Below are 21,357 nucleotides of genomic sequence, written 5' to 3'. Positions count from 1 at the left end.
TGCATTTTATGCAACTTACAAAGTTTGTATTCGTTTTTGCATTCTGATTTGCATTGTTTAAACATAATACCCTAAACTTAATGACATTATTGAGCCTGGTTGTACTTTCATGGAGCTGTAGGTAATTAAAAATAATGACAAGTCAATTAAATAAAGTTCAAACCAATTTCTTTTCTGATTAACATTTTATAAAAATAAATCCGTTAACCGAACGTTAGTGAACCAGGCGTGTACTTTCAACAAGTGGATTTACATTTTTTTATATGACAACCTACCGAGGAACAACAATGATTCGATGATATTACGGCAATATTTGGAAAAATTGTAAATGAATCATGTAACAAACTCTTTAAAGTTAAGTTTTAAAAATATAAGTTCAAATGTAACACAAAGGTAAATTCTTGGACCCCTATTATTTATCATACTAATTATAGAGAGTTGTCCGTCCGTCTGTGCACGTGGACGCGTGCGTCGGTGCAGCGTGCGTAATGTGCACTGAGTCGCGTACACAACCAGTGACAATGATAATATGGTAAGGAAAAAGAAAGGAGGAGAATGGTAAATGGACGGGTCACGAGTACTGGGTGATCGGGTATCAGAAATGCCCATATACAGAGAAAAGTAATTGGCAGAATAAAAAATGAAAAGATGAACAAGTGGAAAATTATAAGTTATCACATGGAAAGGTTTCTATACAAAAACTATTCTCTTATAAACCATCATGCGCACAGTTTCCGTCTCGATACACTTGAACACGTATTTTCGTCCAAGAGCTCTCAAGCAAACAGTGGATTGTCTCCACACAGTCTTTGATAATGGACCTCTTTGATTGGCTTCTGTCGAAACCTCAAGTGTTCCCTTCATTCAATCAGAATTTGTTTATATCAAACGAAAGCTAACACTTCCCCCTAAAAACACTTTTCATCACTAGGTCAACAGTTAACGGATTAGGCCATTTTAAATCGACTTTCGAAAAGTTTTTGATACATTCATTGATTTCTCAAAAAGTAAAAATCGCAGTTTAACAAATAATGGTTCAAATGAAAGCCATTATTAGGGGCTAATTATTGTATCACTATGAAAGGCCTGACACCAATATAAACACTTGTTTCGGTGACCCAAGTTTATGGTCATTTCTGCTCACGCACTTTTTTACAGATGGCCTGGAATTTCATATTTCGGTTTCAGCGATTGCCCGAAAAAGGTGGTATGTTTTTGAAAAGCGTTTCCGCTTGGAATGTAGATAGTTATTGTTGCTATTACTCTTCGCGATTTTAATTTATGCCCTCTTTAGCCGACAATTTTCAATGCATTTTACACAATAGATACGTCGCTTACATAAATACCGCTATTTTTAACAGTATCGTTTTTGTTAACCAACATACCATCCAAATTAGTTCTCAAGACTTTGATGAAACCATAGATACCAAATCGGACTGCATGTGATGAACAGATTTTAAACTAGAATCAAAAGAACCAGCGTAGCCCCTCTCAAAAATGTACTTTTTTTAAATATCGCGTTGTGATAAAAATGACTGCCTTTTCCTTGTTTTTATAACAAGGAAAAGCTTTACTACCTCAAACTTCGCACGTAGTGTTGTCTCAGTGTCCGTTACTGGTTGGTATTATTTAGATTAAGCGATTTTCATGATTTAGGCCTACTTAGCCTACATTTGACCAACTATTTGCCCACACCGTGTACGAATATATTCCAAACATGGCGCTGCATTCAGTATCACACTAACGACAAGGTTATACTAAGATGTGTAAGATTTTCTGACACTATATTCACGGTTTTTCTAATGGCTATTATACTTATGACAAATTTGGCTGGTTTGCGTTGTTCAATACCATTTCACCTAGTCTCCACAGCAGCCAGTTTGGTTCCGCTCCCTCCACACAAACAGTCTGCCAATTGCCACTTATAACGCCGTTTCTGATTAGCTACACGAAAGTAGCCGTAGAGCTGTACATACGGGAACTTGATTGACCTCAGTCAGCTGGCGAGAATGCCGCGAGATGGCGGGTCAAACTTGCTCATGAATAATAAAGTAGCCGTCTAGCCGATCGACCAATTGAAAGCTTTGTTTGACGTCAAGCTGGATGACGTCGGCAGAAAACCGTTAGCGAATCAAAAAGGACCAGTTCGTGATCATTGGCAGACTGTTTGTGTGGAGGGAGCGTAACCAAACTGGCTGCGGAGGAGACTACATTTCACCCTGATGTGACAGTGACGTCACATCCGGGGTCACGTCAGTATAAAGCTGGTTTCATACTACCCTGCTGCTTGCAATGAGCGGCGTGGCGCACGCGCATTGCAGACAATCGGACACAATCAAGGCTTGTCATTGGTTGAAACGCTCTGCCGCTTGCCGCAGAGGAAAGCTGCAGGAAAGTATGCTGGGGGCATTATACGAACTTTATTAGGCGCAGCATCACTCGCTGGAGTTCGATGGCGCTGGTGTACATACGCACGCGCTTAAAGACAACGCATAGATGCGCGAGCGAAACAGCTGTTCACAACGCGTTGACATCACTGCCACATCGGGGTTAAAAATGGTATAGGTAATAGATGACTATGAAACCTCATACTCGCCCCTCGATAAAGGTTGGCAATTGAAGCAGGCCTCAGTTTAGCGAACTTTGTCTAGTTCAATGCGATGCGAGTGCAAGCGCCGCTCGGACTGTGAAGGTTTCTGGATACCGAATATGGGTTTAGATTAGGCCTATATCATGTCCTCTAGGCCATATAATTTATTTTTGGAAAGGAAAGTCTAATCTCGGAGCCTATTCAATTGAGAAGGGACTGAATTTTGTCATAATAATATAAAAATTAATACTTGTCGTCCATAACAAGAAAGAATGCCTCGCGATTTTTTTGATATCCAGCCATAGTATTTTAATTGATTAAACTGAACATGAAGCTATATCTTTACTAGCTTCATGCACTAATTTGCAGACCCGCCCGGCCTTCTACATGTAGTGAGTACCACATTAGATTGTGATTACAAGAAATGAATAAGCGCTGCCTCCTCGAAATTTCTTATGCCAGCAGCTTTGATGATTAAATATTATATCTACAACCAGGCACCTGTGTTCAAGGCCTTTCTTTTATCTATTGACCTCAAAAGAAAGGATTAGAATGATCAGAATATCGTCCCTGACCCCTTTCCACACATTAATAATGAGTCGGTAAGGAACGTGCTACCGTTATACTTCATCGAGTACGTATGGCCACTACACAGTTCAATGGCCTTATTGTGATCTGGCGGGCGTTTTAAAAGCACGGTCCCTGACTGCGTGAGCATATTTCCGGGCAAGGAACAATAGAGACCAATTGCCTGGCAATGACGTCACATGTAATCCCAGTCTATAGTGTGATTAGAACATTATAGGCTGGTGGTCACTTATAGTACGATCAGTACGAAAAGTCCAATGCGATTATTAATGTATTTTCTAAAATTAAAAGAACCACTTTTTAGCGGGAATTTTTGTAAGTTACACAGCTGAAGTTGTGAAAGGGTTGAAAGACTACAATATTAAGGCATAAACAAGAATTTCTTTGTTTGGTCGTTATTCCTATAGGCTCATCCCTTAACGCAATTCAATGTTATAGCACGGCAAATGTGGTAAATCTGTTGAAAGCTACCTATCCAAGCACACTTTTTTAGAAGTCAAAACCTCAAGTGTTCCTTTCAATATATTTCTAAAGCACACTTATATTGTCCATATAGTAGCGTCATTCGAATGAGCAATGGCCAATTCTCTTTAAATGGCAAATCTTGTGCAAAAAGTTACTATTTTCGCCTGTTTTGTCATACGGTTGAGAACAGGTGGTGGTCGCATTGCATTCTCTAAATTCAGTAAATTTTCATCGTCAACCGTGTAATTGAATGGGATTATTTTAAAACGCTTGAAATATCACAAACAAATAAGCCTTTGTTAATAAATAAAATAAATACAAGCTAAACCCGTCGGGGTTCGATAATGAACCCCACAAAACTAACCAAGTATATGGAAAATGCCATACGGCCGGGCTATTCCACAACTTGCCGGCTCGATCATGCCATTCGCCGCCTGGTTGAGAACGCTTTCAAACAGTATGAAGTATACACAGTTTATCAAACATGCCTATACGGGAGCGCGAGTACCCGCTAGTATTATAAACGCTAATAAATACATCAACGATCCTCACAATTATTCTCTCTGCTTATTACACAACAATATTATATTAACATCTCCTTCATCAGCATTTGTATTTTATTTCCCCCTTATTTAATTTTCGTTTTTGCTCGGGGCCCCTGAACATTCGGGGCCCATGGACTTTGTCCACCCTTTCCACGCCCTGCAGAAATTTGGTCAAACAGCACCATGGAATGTTATAGCACTATACATAATCCCTGAGGTATATTCACAGGAGAGGCGACCTGTGCCTGTTCATGTTGAAAACAATTTATTGATTACAACACCATTCAACATGTTGATTTAATAAAAATTCCCTTTAAAAGGGAAGTCCAGCCTCAATGCAGAAGAGGTCTTGTAAATAGTTTGGGTCACCATGAAAGGCATTTTTTAGGATCACGCTTACATCCATGTTACATGACAGTTCACCAAACCATCAATGCTGAGAACATGCACACTGAAACAGCAAAAAGCATTAACTCCTATAACTCCTGTCAACTCTTTAATTCATTACTCCAAATTGTTCTGTATTTTTGTCTTTACTGCTTTTTACCCATGCTTATTATTAAAATCAAGAAATACACTGCAGTTGTTAGTTAATTCGCTATGTAAACTCAACTTACATGCACATTTTATTTTAAAATGATTTTATATTATTTCGCAATGTATAGTTTACTATAAAGTAGATAGTGGCAAGCACATGATAAAAGGACTGATCATTCACTACAATCTTCACTTTTAAACTGTATTTTTTGAATGTGTTGATTGGGCTATTCAGAAAATAGGTGCACACCCCTATAGAGGAGTAAATTTTCAATCAAAGAAATGTCCGGATTTCCAAGTTTGCTTTCTGAAAACGACTGGATTTCCAGTTGCCAATGTTACTGGAAAAAGCTTGAAAATCCAATCAAATGAAGGAAAAATCACGGAAATGTTGAAAATGAGCTCTCATATTGAGGATTTCTGATTTTAAACTATTTTTCTGCCAGATTTTTTTGCCTTTGGGCACTTTAAAAGTCTGGATTTCCAACAGTCACGACTGGACAAAAAGTCCGGATATCCGAACTCCTCTATATGGGGTGTGCATCTATTTTCTGGAATAGCCCATTGTTAGTCCGAAACTCCTGCAAAGCTATGGACATGGCATCTTAGCTACTCCATTATGTAATAGTCTGCATTGTGTGTTTTCTCAGTCTTCAATCATTTTGTTGAATGTAATTTTATGAATCAAATAAAAAAGATAGAAAGTGGCCTCACTTTAGTTATGTGTCATTTTACAGTATTTATAATTTATAAAGTAAGACAATAATTTATTTATTTTCTATAAGTGCATGCCAAAATATGGGATATATTGTTCAATATTATAGCTATAACCCCTAAAAACTTTATTTTCCATCGGATTTTTCCCGTTGAAAAGACAAAACTAATGTTAAAGATAGCAATAATATCATCAATAACATTTTGAGTCAATTTTATCCATAAAACGATACAGGATAGGATAGATAATTACTTTGACTTCAAGGGTCAAGGGTTCGAATCCCAGGTCCGGCTCTTTGTGTCCTTGAGCAAGACACTTCACTCTACTTGCTTAGTGCTTCGTAGGGCACTTTAAGCTGTCGGTCCCGTGTACATGCATATTTTCTCACATTAATGTAGTGTGCACGTTAAAGAACGTCACAGGCTATTCGAAAAGAGCAGGGGATCATCCCGGTCATGTTGACTGTACTTCAAAATACACTCATCTAGGACCTACTCTAGGTTCCAGAGTAAAAAATAAGTACAGCTTGTCTGTACGCAGTGCGACAATACTCATACATATGAGGGAGGCACTTATAAGGAAGAAGAAGAAGAAGAATGTGGTCCATATGAAGATTTTGATTCTACAACATTATTAGATCTGTTATCAACATCAATTATGCACTCACAGGCAACCAAACATCATGCTATGCTCAGTAGTCCACTGATATGACCTTGTTCCAGTGATCATTCCCCGCTAATTACTAATTGTTGACCATGTCATTTTTTGATATGCTGATTGCTGAACAAGTTTATGTTTATATGTGTAGGCCTAACCTATGATAACTTTTTAAGTCATAATTAATTCAAACATAACTTTGGCAATACTCAATCGTTTTCGTTCGTTGAAACGGCAAAACATACCTTCTTTTCCTTGCAAATCGAATTAGCAGACATCAAAAACATTTCCACCACAAGAAGTAAAAAAAATTCATACCAATAGAAGAAGGCTATAATCTTAGCTAATCTTTAGTGTACACAAATCCCATCTCAGAATTAGGTACCAGCCCTATGGGCTGGCGAAAAGACACAAAATTCATGCAGAAAAAAGTCAAAACTGTCAATATACCGTATGTGTATCTGCTCATAATTATAAGCGTTGGCCCAGCAACTTTACTACACATAATCCTCCATGGATCCAACTACATAATAATCCTCCATCATTATGTGCCGGATCAAACCACGCTTGTGTCAAAGACGGAACCATCTACACATAAAATCCATATTTTGGGCATTTTTTGTACGCATGCATATGTAAAAAAAAATAAATAAAAATAAAACCAACCAAATACGACTATGTTAAGCGCCCTGGGCAGTTAATGGAACAAATACGCTAATATTTCCCCAGTATAGGCTAAAACAGGTCCAAGGGAAAGAAATCCAATCAAAACCACAAGCAAATGTGCATATCCTTACCTAGCCGTGTCTATTGGGTGTACATAGATTGGGGGTCAAAAATTTGTATAGGCTAAAACAGGTTTAAGTGAAAGAAATCCAATCAAAACCACAAACAAATTTGCATTTCCTTACCTAGCCGTGTCTATTGGGTGTACACATATTGGGGGTCAAAGGTTTGTATAGGCCAAAGCAGGTCCATGTCAGCGTCATAGGTGCACGGGGAGGGGGGGGGGCAAATTCCCCCAATTGATCTGAAATGTTAAAAAATCGCATAGGAAAATTGTCGAAAAACGGCTTGTGCCACCCATCAGATCCGGTACCCCGCCCCCATTAGGTGACACACGCTACGCCACTGGTCCAAGTGAAAGAAATCTAATCAAAACCAATAACAAATTCGCATTTCCTTACCTAGCCGTGTCTATAGGGTGTACGGGGGGCACATTCCCCAATTGATCTGAAATGTTAAAAAATCGCATAGGAAAATTGTCGAAAAACGGCTTGTGCCACCCATCAGATTCGGTCCCCCCCATTAGGTGACACACGCTACGCCACTGGTCCAAGTGAAAGAAATCTAATCAAAACCAATAACAAATTCGCATTTTCTTACCTAGCCGTGTATATAGGGTGTACACAGATTGGGGTTCAAATGTTTGTATAGGGAAGAAAGAAATCCAATCAAAACCACAAGCGGCAAATGTGCATTTCCTTACCTAGCCGTGTCTATAGGGTGTATATACATGGGGGGAGGGGGGGGGTCAAAAATTTGTATAGGCTAAAACAGGTTCAAGTGAAAGAAATCATATCAAAACCACAAACAAAATAATGTATTCCTTACCTTGGGGTTCAAAGGTTTGTATAGGCTCAAACAGGTCCAAGTGAAATAAATCCAATCAAAACCACTAACAAATTCGCATTTCATTACCTAGCCGTGTCTATAGGGTATACACAGATTGGGGTCAAAGGTTTGTATAGGCTCAAACAGGTCCAAGTGAAAGAAATCTAATCAAAACCACAAACAAAGGTATGACCCCCAAGTGATGTCAAATGAAAGAGAAAAAAGTATAAAAGCATATAATAAAAATATTTTCATCACCAGGGGCGACACGCCTCATCATCAAGCCTGGGTCCATATTCCATATGCCGTGAAACGCCCATGAGCTTTTTTTAGGGGGGGGTCAACGTTTTTGTTTGCTTCTCAAAGAATATAATTCGCCAACGAAAGATTTTTCACAGCTTTCTAAAGCACGTCATACTTCAGGGCTATATAACCTAGTTTTGTCAGAATGTTGGTTTTGATTGCACCATTTTTCAATTCGGACTACATATTATTTCAAAAAAATAAAATAAACGAGTATCACTGTCACCCGGGTGAGATATGAAAAGTACCCCAAAACAGGAATATCGACCTGGTTCATATGAGCAGTGTCATCCCCGGTAGGGAAATTATTTTTTATTATATATTCTTTACTTCTGATCTCTTTCATTTGACACCACCCAGGGGGTCACACCTTCTTGGGATTTCGAGATATGAACGGAGGAACCAACATAGGCATATTGACACGAGTCTCAGGGTCAGAATTTCGGCGTGAATCAGAGAATCGATTCTCGCAAAGATTCTCGTAAACAGATTTCTTTTTTTATGTTTTATGAGAAGCCAAATTACAATTGTATAATTTTTATTGTTGCAGTCTGTACACTGCAATGGGGAATTTTTTATTTATACTTTGTAGTACAAGCATTTAAATAATAAAAGGCAGAGATAAAAAGACTAAATCGCGTCTGACGTAAAGGCAGAGGCGCGACGTGATTGGTTGCCGACCTGCGCAGTACGGAATTTTATGTCTAGTTCTTCGAACTCGTCTTTTTATCGCTGTCCTAGTTCACAGGGAAGTAGCCAGCTTTCTTGGTCGGGGGGGGGGGGCAAATAAAATTTCGGGGACACAGACGAAAAAATGCAGTTGCATCATACAATACATAGAGACTGTATGTCTTTGAGCTTCCCGAAAAGGGCCTTATTGGGATGATGTGCGCGCGCAGCGCGAAAAAATGCCGACGAGGGAGTATTATATCACTCAAGTATTTCTAGATTAAAATAAATAAAACAATGTTGCAAAATAATTTTTTTATTAATATTTGGAAGACAAATACTACGAAACAACTTTTATGAACCCAGCAAACACAAAAACGTTTTAAAAACGTTTTAAATAAGTTATATTCTGGCTTTTGGTTTAGGTAAAAACGTTTTAATAACATTAAAATGTCGGGTTATAAAAAGGTCATGATAACGTTTTAAAACGTTTTGTATGAAAACACACTACAACAATATTTGTTAAATGTTTAAAAAAATGTTATTGTAAACTATTTTTGCAAACATTTTTTGCCAAATATTGTGTCAATACTAAATAACATTATGTTGAAATATTTGAACCCAGCAAACACAGAAATGTTCTTAAAATGTTTTTTTCAAAACCTTTTAATAACATTTAAATGTCGGGTTATTTAAAGGTCATGAAAACGTTTTTAAAACGTTGTTGAAAATATTTTGGGCAAACAATTTTCGCAAAATATTTTTTCAACCCAAAAATAACATTCTGTTAGAATGTTTTGTATCAAGTTTTCAAGAATGTTTTTGGACGATGTATTGTTGTTCGAAGCAGGCAAAAAAGGCAATTTTCAATATCAAAATCAATATATTATAGAAAAATAACACTTTGATATTTTGCAAAAGTTCCTTATACAAATCATACAAAGAGTTATGTCCATTTTACAAAAGTGTTGTTGTTTCAACCCGCTTTACAATAACCACAGGGCCTACAAAAGTATGTGATATTTAAATTCTTCTACACATTCGCAATGAAATGATCAATGCAAATTTTGCCAAAGCTCACTACTATTCGCAAAATGCTGTGAACTACCAAATCGCAACAGTTAAAAATAGATGCTAACCTTAAACAGCTTCACAACTTCTCGAACTTGAATTTATCGTCCAAACGTAAGAGTCAGACAGTCAGAGAGTCTTTCATGAAAATCGGAGCAACTTAAATTTTTGACCCCTATGCAAACTGGATATTGAACCTTGCGGCCAATAACTGAACGTATTTTTGTGACCCTTGGGCCTAGACGAATAATTTGGTATACTTTGAAGTGATATTTGAACACTTTCAATTTTGACCCCTGTATAACCCTATGGGGTCATTTATTTCAAAATGCTCATGGCTGCCAGAGAGGCATCCGCCAGATTCTGAGTCGGTAGGTCTCAGAGCTATAGAAAACACTTAAAAACATTGTGCTGACGCTACATTTGAGACTAATTCACTGTATTACGAATCTAATATGTAATTCCTACTGTTAATATCGTGATTATTCGCCACAATAATTCAATGGGAATATAGGGGCATGTAAATCTTTTTCATCGTGTCTTTTTACATAATTATTACTACCAACCTCGTTTTAAAATTAAAAATATCCCTCGTTAATGTGTACTGTTTACTGCTACAATTACAATTGATATTTCCGGAGTTTCGTATAAAAAATACTAATTACAAGGCGTATATTTGAAGTACTTTGAGGACAAATAATAATAGCAAATATATATATATAAACTGGTCCCAAAAAGTAACTTACCAGGTAAGAAATTCGTCTGTCAAGTTCAAACGACAAATCGTATTATACTGAATAGCATATGAGTGGAAGCGGTGTACATTTACGCGGAGTTTGACACCTCATTTGTCGCAAACAGATCAAAACTTTTGAAGTTATGCTCATTTGAACAAGCCTACTATCAAATTTGAAAGTTGCAGGTCCGCCCCAATGAATTCACAAAGAAGAAGAGGAGAGCACTGATTACACCTGTATACACCAATCCGAGAAGCGTTTACTGTATTTGGCCCTCTATTGACGGCAACACAGATGTACCAGAGCGGGAGATTTAATTCGTAATTCAATACTCATGATTGTGTATTGAATATCACTGTTGTGTACAAAACCGGGTACAATTCTGTATAGCACACAATAAATAATGGATAGAACCCCCGACCTCGGGACACCGCAGTTTTACATCGGGGACACCGCAGTAATGGCGAAGTCGGATAGGTGTATACTGCCAACCATCTCAAGTGGTATGAGTGCAACTTTCATTCCAGTGGATAGGTTCGGTTAAATAAGCATAACTTCAAAAATACTCATCCGTTTGCAACAAATGAGGTGTAAAAATTCGCGTCAATTAACACTGCTTCCACTCATATCCCATTTAGTGTAACACAATTTGTCGTTTGAATTTGACAGACAAATTTCTTACCTGGTAAGTTTCTTTTTTGGAGCAGTTTTATATATATATATATATACAAGTTTACTTTACAAGTGACTAACTTTGGAATTTTAGAGTGCTCAAACCCATTACAGGTGAGCAATAGAAACAAATTCAAAGTATAGACCTCTGGCAAGGCAACCGTTACTTAAAGTTTCACGGAATACCCTCACTTACGATCATTGGGTAAACCGATCATCAGACGTCTGATGATCGGTTTACCCAATGATCGTAAGTGAGGGTATTCCGTGAAACTTTGAGTAACGGTTGCCTTGCCAGAGGTCTATACTTTGAATTTGTTTATATATATATATATATAATCGAGGTCGGAGTTTAAGGAAACAGGAAATAATTGGCCCAATTAAAATAAATTGCTTACATATATTATTGTAAAAAAAAACTATAACAGGAAAATATTAGTTTACATTAATTGGCTCTTTGAGTTTGAATAACGTATTCATTGATTTCTTGAGGCGGTTGTACGAGCGTATTGTATGAGAAATACAATTGCTGTCCAATGTGAGTCTATTACTTATTACTGGCAAATTGAAAAGTTGACAGCACTATTAAGTCAAGTTAGCTCAATAGACAATGCGTCCGACTATGGTGCGAAAGGTTGCGGGTTCGAACCCTGGCGGTTGTTTAGTACTCGCCCGTGGAAAAATTGAGTTAGCTTGAAATTATCGGGATAAGGAACTTACGGCTAATTGTCTCGTTGTAACCCGTACGAAACTCGGGGAGCTGATCCTGGTTACGTTGGTCATGTGTGGAATATATAGGGTGTGCAAAGTCCCTGCGTTGTTGTTAAATGGTTTATGGAATGATGTGGGGCCGTAGTGGTCAGCGACAACCTGTAAAGTGTGCTGAGGCTTGGGGATCAACTATAAATCACTGCGCTTATTATTAATAACGCAATTATATTACTTAATACTGGCAAATTGAAAAGATGATGGCACTATTATGAAATCGGATGATATCGGACTATTCCAAATACTGACATACATCCCCTATGAAAGACATGACATTAAGATTCTACACAGGGAGCGTGAATTCCAATCGGGTAACATTAATGGGTGAAATGTAACAGCCCAAATGCTCTTGGCTTATTAAACATGTCATGACTTCTATGTAATACGGAGTGTATGAATTTCAATTGGAATACTTGGTTCTTTACGGAATCGGATAGCAACGATTGTACATTATTTTGTGAAACCTGAAAGCACATCAGACATATCAAATTGCATTCTGAATACGAGGAATGCCTTCCTGATATCAAATAATTTTGATTTGTTTTGAAATTGTATGGCAAAATATTACAATTTGATATTTTTTATATTTAACAGTCCTCTAAAGTAAGCTTAATAAATTTAATGATATGTACTTAATGAGTATGTAGCTGGGATAAAAAGCCGACCATCCATTGAAAATTTAACCTTTCAAATTGAAGATATATATTTTTTCCCAAAAAGACCTTAGAATTAAAAAAAAAGAGCACGCAGAATTGTAAATGTGAATTGTAGATCGCGATCATTGACATAGCCAGAGCAACCACTAGGTCATATTAATCGCGGCATCATGCCTAACTATTCATCAGTAAAGCATTGTAACAATCCATCCGTTTTAAATGTAACAATTGAATAAACCTGGCACTTCAGGTAGTCGACAGTGGGTGTTTGCGGGCAAGCGAGCTTGGACGTGCATGGAGTTCAAACTGTATGATAATCTTGATTTGCAACTTTTGAATAATCTTAGTCAATTTAGAGTGCTTTGGTAGCAAGTGCGGATTTAAAATGGGAACTAAAAAGATGCTGCACATGACCGTGTCAACCAAATTGTCATAATATGAGTATGATGCATGGTTTATGTAAGTGAGGAGTATGATTTTGTGTTGTGTTTAAAAAGTTTCAATGTGTCCATCACCATAAAAAATAATCGTTGTATCACTTACTATCGAAAACAGTAAATTCACCTTATCCAATAAGCATAATACAATCAAAAACATTTAAAAATATATACTATTATTTTGGGAACGTATTTAAAAAAAAAGGCAAGTTGATTTTCAAAGAATCTTAGGCACCATGTGTAGTTTACTGATTTTATTTTAGTCCAGTATATATAATATATTGTATAATGGCCCTGGCGTTGTAGGAAACTGGCCCGGTGATACATAAAAAAACCAATCTGTCTCGGAAATCACAAAGTGTTTAATGAATAGAGTTAACGTATTTGAGTTCTGGGTAATACTACTACTAGGTATTAAATTCAATGCTTTGTTGTAGTATACTGCGCCAAAAAGTATCCAAACATTTTAAAACAAAAGCCCTATCTTAAAGATACGAAATCAAATAGCAAATTAAAGTAGTCAATAGACGGAGAACTTTGATACCTTATTCAGCACGATATGATTTTATTTCACTGAGCTATATGATCAAATGGAAAATCTATGCAAATAAATCGTTGTCGCTTTTGAAAACCTCTCTTTTTTATTCAAATTACCTACTTTAGGAAAATTTGGCTTTTGTTTAAGTTGGTTTCACATGGCTCTCCGAAGAATGTGTTCTTCTGTGTTCTTGTCATCTTGTTTTATTGCATATAAATGAATAAGCTAAAATATTTGTTTTGATAATAAATATTAGAACTAAAAATACGTGCTTCTGTGTACTGATAGACATCGCCATTCATCGTTCATTGTTGCCCTCACATTCTTTGAGGAAACGCCATACATGAAAAAACTTTAGAAATTGAAATTCGTCAACGGATGGTGCACTAGTGGAAATAATTTTGGAGCCACAATGTCAATGACGGACGTCCTGGTTTTCCGCGACCGCTTTGGTCACTAATTTCCGTGATAATCCGGCAGCGCCATCTACAATATTCGACTCTGCTGAGAAACCTGAAAAACAGGGCTAAAATTGGTTTGTTTTCGACACTGCGAGGGAAATCACCGTCCACAAATTACGTACCAACTTCTAAGCATCACTTCCGGGTAGTTTGACGACCCCTGACCTGTTTCCAGCCGAGAAAAAGTCCAAAACGTGGGTATTTTCGTGCTCCAATAGCATGAGTTCCATGCCGATTTTCGTACTTTTACCTTCAATTTCTGCTGAATCTCTTTTCACATTTGTGTAGACGAGGTGTTTATCTATGTATTTTAAGGTAAAACTCTTTGGAGTTTCTTTTTTTTGTACAGGAGTTTCTTTTTGGAAGTTGGGGTATTTTGTTGTTTACATTGCATGTATCACGGAATCGCGTGACCGAATTTTGTTGATCTCGTATTTCCGTGACCGATAAATTTGTCGAGTTTGACCGCAGAAATATGATCCTTAATCACGGTTTTCCGTGATCACTATACAGAGTCACGTAAACGCGTGATTATTGTGAAAGACGTTGTTTTATTGATGCTGTTCATGCTTTTTGATGATGACATGACATGGACATGGTCGATCGAATGAATGTAAATAATGTGTACATGAATGTTGTACTGTAGGATAGGACTGCATTGCCATTGATGTACATGTTTAATATTGTAAGCTTGAGTTTCCCTGTACAGTGTACATGTATCATGTACTGTACACACTGGATATTTGCAGAAAAGTGATTTTCACATATTTTTTTTTTATGCTCTGTTTACTGATTTGTGATTGAACCGATCAATCGATACAAACCACCACAACAAAAAAAAATGACGTCGCTTTTGCGAGTTGAAGAAATGTCAACTCTCAAATGATGATGCTTGTCACATGAATGCATGAAATGATCTTGCTACTTATAAAATACCTTTCTCGATCTTAAACAGGATTACCCTTTGAAAAAGAACTAGCATTTTAATATAGCAATTCGTGTTTTAAAAATGTATTTTGTGGCCTCTTGAATATTTCATTATTGTCGTCTGTAATCATGATTGGCGCTATGATTACTAAGCGACGAGGTGTGCAGGGTCAGAAATTCACAACCAAGTGCGAGGATTTTGCAAGAATCCATGGATTCTCGCTTCATAACTCTGTATGATAAATTGAAATATTTACGAGAATCCATTTAGATTCTTGCAATTTTTTTGACGAGAATCTTTGCGAGAATGAATTCTCGGATTCTCACCGAATTTCTGACCCTGGGTATGTATCGCTTTCCAAAAATCAAGCGGTGCATAATAAAGTAAAAATAAGTTGTGCTGATTTTTATTATTGTTGTTCTTGTTTTTATTATTTTATGACAGGTGTTCGCTAGGATCTGGGCTTCTGCAATACGATTGATGTTACATGTACATGAGGTAGATGTCAAGCTGTTTTCCTTTGGCTTCCGTACAGACATTACTGAAAACGATCGAATAGAACTGGAACTGGACGTCTTTCAACCAACGTGGAATTAATGAGATGAAATCTGACCATCTTCAAAGTTTCCTTTAAATTAGTTAATAACTAATAGAAAGTACATAGATGAAATTTTTAGTTACATCATGCTCCAGTGCACTTCAGAATTTAAAGAAGGCATGTTCAGAGATGGGCATGAATCTTCAAGGGTTTGTAAGTCACTCAAGTTATTCACACACCAGCAGAAACCCCCAAACCACCCCTGAGTGTGCTTGGGGTTTAGAAACAGAAATTGTCCAAGCACAATGCACAATTCTACAGGGAACCTCTGAATGAAAAAGGCTCTGCATGGCGCAAACCAGCAAGTATTCTCTGAATGTGCTTGGAGGTTCAAATGAACCCCTTAAAATCTAGGGGTTTAAGGGGGTCATACCTCTAAGTACGTCCCCAGGAGAAAAAGACACCGTCATTATTCAGGTGCGTATCAGGATGAAATATTTAGTTTTATGAACATGAGGCAAAAAGAAGAAAATAATAAAATAAAAACCCTAAGCAAATGCTATGTGTTTTTTTTGGGTTTTTTTTTATTTGTTTTGTTGGCACAAAAAATAAAGATGCGCCTTTTTAGTGCTTTTTTGGATGATTTTTTTCAACTTCATTTTGTGTTTTTCATCATTTCCAGGACATACAAAAATCTTGCATTTTGGCAATTAAATAAAGTAATGTGCAAAATTGAAATTCTTAAAAGCTGACACATTTAAAAAAACCAACAATGCTCATTGATGTGGATGCATTGTGGTCGATGCAAAGTGTCAGAACCATGTAAGCCGTAAACCGCAAAATTCTAGTTCTAATGTGTAATTAATACAACAAAACTGATAATACCAAAAAAAGTTAGTTGTGGTCTTGAAAGAAAATGACATAACAACAAAGCAGAATTCAGCCTTGTATGGTACCCAGGTCAACATCGTCCGAGACAAGTCTTTTTTTTTAGATCTTGACTGAGCCAAATCCGAATCCAAGTCCAGTGGACCGAGTCTAAGCAGTTTTTATTTTGTGTCCGAGTCCGACAAAAAAATGGACTTGAGTCCGAGTTAAGCCAGGGATTTTCGGGCAGACTCGCTGGTGCCTGCCAGAGATTATATTGCCCGGCAGGAAACTCCCTAAATTAAAAAAATAAAATGAAAATAATTTTAATAATTAGTTATTTATTTTTTTCTTGTTTCGGAGTGTCCCTGGACCTAGAGCTAAATGCTAGGATCATTCATGGTTGACTCTAGTTGGTTATACTCTATTCTATTGATTTCAAAATGCATTGAAAGTTGTATCCATGAATACAAATTATCACTTTACATATTTTAAAAAACACAAATGATACCGACATTTAGCTCTAGGTCCAGAGACACTCTGAAACTGGAAAAAAATCAATTTCGGATACCCGATTACCTGCCCGAAAATTCCGTCAGGTATCCGGGCTTAAATTTGCCCAAAAATCCCAGGCTTAGTCCGAATCCACACTAGAATGATACAGCACTGATAATTATGCACTGTTTTTTGACAGCTCAAAATAATATCATTGAAGCATGAAAATAAAAAACCTCTGCTAAAATCTATACTTTAAAGGCTACATACAAAATCTTCTGAGATGAACCTCTTTTCTTTCCAAATATGTGCGGATTTAATTAATATTATGTGTAATAAATGTAATGAAAAGGTATTTCTGAAATCTCAATATTTTGTATAAACAATTTGTATTTTATACTTTATGTCTGTGCATGTTTTATGTTACAATGAAATAAAAAGAAAAAGAAAAAAAATACAGTCAATCGGGAACCGGCAATGTTTTGCTTCATTTGTGCTGTTGAAATGTCTATTTCTTTAAAGGGGGGTACTACACCCCTGCCCAATTTTGTGCCTATTTTTGCATTTTTCTCAGAAATTATAGCGCATTGGTGACAAGTAAGATATGTATATTATCGGGGCAAGGACTACAACTACTGCACTGGAAATTTTATTTCAATGCAAACAACAGTTGTGGAGTTCCACAAAATGAGGGAAAACCAATATTTGATCAATAAATCAATAACTACTTGCCTTGAGTTGCTGAATTTTCAGTGTAGTAGTTGTAGTCCTTGCCCTATAATATACATATCTTACTTGTCACCAATCCGCTATAATTTTTGAGAAAAATGCAAAAATATGCACAAAATTGGCCAGGGGTGTAGTACCCCCTTAAATACACACAATTTGTTATCGATGTACATGTACCATGTCAAATTTATACTTTCCTATACCAGACAGTTCCCAATGTCGAATATGAAATAAGGTTCACTTTGTCGAATATAAAAATAAGATCTGTTTTGTTGAATATAAATAAGGATCGATATGTCAAAATTATATTATATGAAAGTTTATATTTGGGTTCAGATAAATTTGACATAGCACTTGGTAAACCCAAATTCACAAGTACCTTCGCCATTGCGAATACTATTCTGTCAACATATTACATAGAGGACCTAATCCGACATAGTGAACTTTTTCACCATCGCCAAGTTGCAGACCTTCCCTACTTCGACATAGCGTACTGTAACCTTTTTATCTCCCTTTTTAAGGGCTGTGCAATATTTATGAGCTGTGGCGATACAGGAAGGAAAAATCAACAAATTTCATGTAAATTTGCCAGAATTTTTTTTGTTTGTAATTTTGGGTTTTTAAGGCTGACAAGGCCTTAAAACTGGGGGTAAACAAGAAAATATACTCCCCAAGTGCAACCACTGTTTTGGGGGTGATCAATTTTTGTCACACATTCTTGGGCACCTTTTAAATAAAATGCTCAAAGAAACAGTGCAGGAATTTGCACATTTTCCTGTTTGCTACACTCAAAAAATATATTTGGAGATTGGGATCTCACGAATTTGCCATGAGCTAGGGGGGATATTTTTTTGCAGGCCGAGAGAAGGGGGCAAGCTATTTTGGCAGACATTTCACAGCATGCCGTTTGGATTTTTTTTGGAAGGGGAGTCCAAAAAAATCCAAACGGCATGCCAAAAAATGCTTCTGGTGGAGGGCTCGTAATTTATTGCATGACCCTCATGTGGTTGTATTAAGGGACCGATCGTTATTTACGCAGGGGAGGAATGGGCATTTTGGAAAAAATATTGACAAAAAAATGTGTGTTCCCCCCACTCAACATTTTCGGATTCCCCCTTGTTTTCCCGAATTTCTCCATTTAAAACTTAACAATCCCCCTCCTGGCTCAACCAAATACTTTCGCGTTCCCCTCAAGATCCCAAAAAAAATTCGGGTTCCCCCCTCAAAATGCCCATTCCCCCTTTCGTAAATAACGATCGCTCCCCATTTTGCAATTTAAAAATTTTAAATAATTTTGTAATTTAAAAAGTTACATAAAAATAGGAATATGACAAACAATCAGATATTCAAAACAGCCAAGAGTGGTTTTTTTTAAAGTTTTGACTCGAAGGTACTCTACTCAAAAAATGATACTTGACAAAACTGCAAAGTTCTAAAATACCAGGAGAAACGTGCAAAACCACGATGTCTCAGGTTGCAGATGGCCAACAAATTACTTTATTGTCAATAATAAGGGGAGGGGGGGGGGGGTAAATTTCTTTGCGATTAAGTCGTAATTTTTTTTATCATAAATAAATGAACTTTTTTAAAATGGAATGCTGGACATCATGATGAGGAAAAACAGGCATTTTGATAGATTTTTACTATGTCTGAATAATTTCTACGCACGTCGACTCGACCTTGGAAATCGGCTGGCTTTGTTTACATAAAATAAATTTATACTCCGTACCGCTGATCGACGAGCGATTATTTTTTAGCCTATGAGGAAGCTCGCTTTTGTTGGAGAGGAAAATCAGGTACTTTCATTGGTCAGATATCAATCGCTCTTTGCTCAGCGATAGAGTTTAAATCCAACTTTACATCGCCAAATATGGTTGTGGCCAGTCACGTGGTAAAAATACACGAATCACGCCTCTTTCTTGCCAAGACCGGCATTATTGAACAGATTGAAATACCGATCTCGTTTCATCTATAAATAATAATAAATGTGGATTTTTACACCATTCTGTATTGCTTCCTCGTGGTATTGGTGTGACAAACCTTTTTTTATCTTATATTCTGTAGATTTCACATTGTGTATCGGTTATTTGTTAACGAAAAAATGGATTTATTTATAGGCCTCATCATCACACCCCGGCCGTCGTGTTTCACTTTTCGCCCCGATTTTTATTGCAATCTCCTACAATACATAGACCTACGGCTTGATTAGCTTTGATTCACGCATTTTTTTAATCAAAATATGCTTATTAATTTAGAAATTCATGATAATTTCCACATGATGTTAAATATCATTGCAATTGGGGCTCTGATCTGACCCGTATATCTAACCAAACGCCAAGTAGTGTGAATGATCGCGGCCGGCCGTGCTGTTTTCACAGCTCAAGCAACTTCTCATGATAAAATTTCTATTCGATCGGCCTTGCATTAAAATCATGCTTCGTTTCCACGGTTTCGCCTGATTTTACGAGTGGTCACTACTTTCCGCGATCGCCCTTTGACCCAACTCTGACTTGTAATGAACGCTGGTGACCTTCAGCCGCATCCCACGTTGAATTGGTCAGTGAAAACCGGTAGATGTCGCTGCCTGAATATCACGGAAATTAGTGACCAAAGCGGTCGCGGAAAACCAGGACGGACCAGGTAACACCACATTTTTTTGATGTTGTTGATATTTCTAAAATGTCAATGATACAAGTCTCGCTAAATGTTAATTGAAAAAATGTTAACTGCATAAGTGCAGCTTGTGTACAAAGTAACGTAGCATGGAATGATCATTAAGTTTAGTCCTTGGTACCAGTTGTGATTTATACGTGTATGCCCATCGCTGATCTCTGTGCCTTCAACATTTCCTTCAAATAAGCCACTTTATTAGTTGTAGGAATGTGGCCAATGTCAGGAAGGTGGGTGAAGGCTTCTATACTCATTACGTGAGGCTGGTTATTAATGTCATTTCCCTCTTCTTTTTCTGTTGCATTGTAAGTCTTTTCGTTACTTAATGGTAGCGCCTCATTTGTTGCCGCTTGTGGTGTCCTCGTAGTATCCATTTTCAGTGCCAATTTTTCTGTTGTTTTCTGTTTGGCAATTCCGTTTTCAGTAATATCTAATATTTTTGGCCCCTTGACACGCATTTTATTTCCTTCGTTGTTTAGTCCTCCAAACGACTTAACAGTTTGTCTTTCCTTCGCCTGGTCTGCTGGTTGCTTCTTTTTAAGTTTTAAATCTGCTACAGTTTCATCCGCATGTGATGCAAGTTTGTCTTTCTGGGTTTCGTTTCCTGCTTTATTCAGTTTCATGATCGCTGTTTCTGTTTTCTTCTTCTGCTTCGCGGCCTTTTTACAAATCTTTTTATTCTTGGTCTCTTTTTCAATTCTCTCCTTTTTCTCGATATCTTTCCTTGACTTTTTCTTTTTCTTGCTCACTTTTCCCTTGTGTTTCCTTTTCTCGACGTCTTTCCTTGACTTCTTCTTTTTCTTGTTCCGTTTTCTTATTTTCTTTGTATTCTTGGTCTCTCTCTTTGATGACTTCTTTTTCTTGTCCTCTTTGCCTGGTTTTGTCATCTTCTTCTCGATATCATTTTTCTTCTTCTTCTTTTTTTTCTTCTTCTTCTCTTCTTTAGAAGTCACTTTAGTCTTTGATAGTGTTGTCTTAGTTACCGAATCTTCCACAAGCATATCACAAGAGACGTTGCCACCTAGTTCTCTTATAGCTTTTCCGTCCAATTTCGTCAGACGAAGAAGTGGTATTTTGCCGTCAATTACCCACATGTTGTGTTCAATC

The 21,357-nt window shown here is 37.1% G+C and overlaps 2 protein-coding genes across 3 annotated transcripts in view; both read left to right on the top strand.

Annotated features, from left to right (window-relative positions):
• Nucleotides 1-21,357, top strand: part of LOC140162918 (uncharacterized) — a 286,934-nt gene that overhangs the window by 74,083 nt on the left and 191,494 nt on the right. The gene's annotated exons all lie outside the window — the stretch shown is intronic.
• Nucleotides 1-21,357, top strand: part of LOC140162922 (CD320 antigen-like) — a 134,525-nt gene that overhangs the window by 32,152 nt on the left and 81,016 nt on the right. The gene's annotated exons all lie outside the window — the stretch shown is intronic.

Source organism: Amphiura filiformis, chromosome 10 (assembly GCF_039555335.1).
Source record: "Amphiura filiformis chromosome 10, Afil_fr2py, whole genome shotgun sequence".
Taxonomy (NCBI): Eukaryota; Metazoa; Echinodermata; class Ophiuroidea; order Amphilepidida; family Amphiuridae; genus Amphiura; species Amphiura filiformis.
This window is presented reverse-complemented; position numbering and strand designations above follow the sequence as displayed.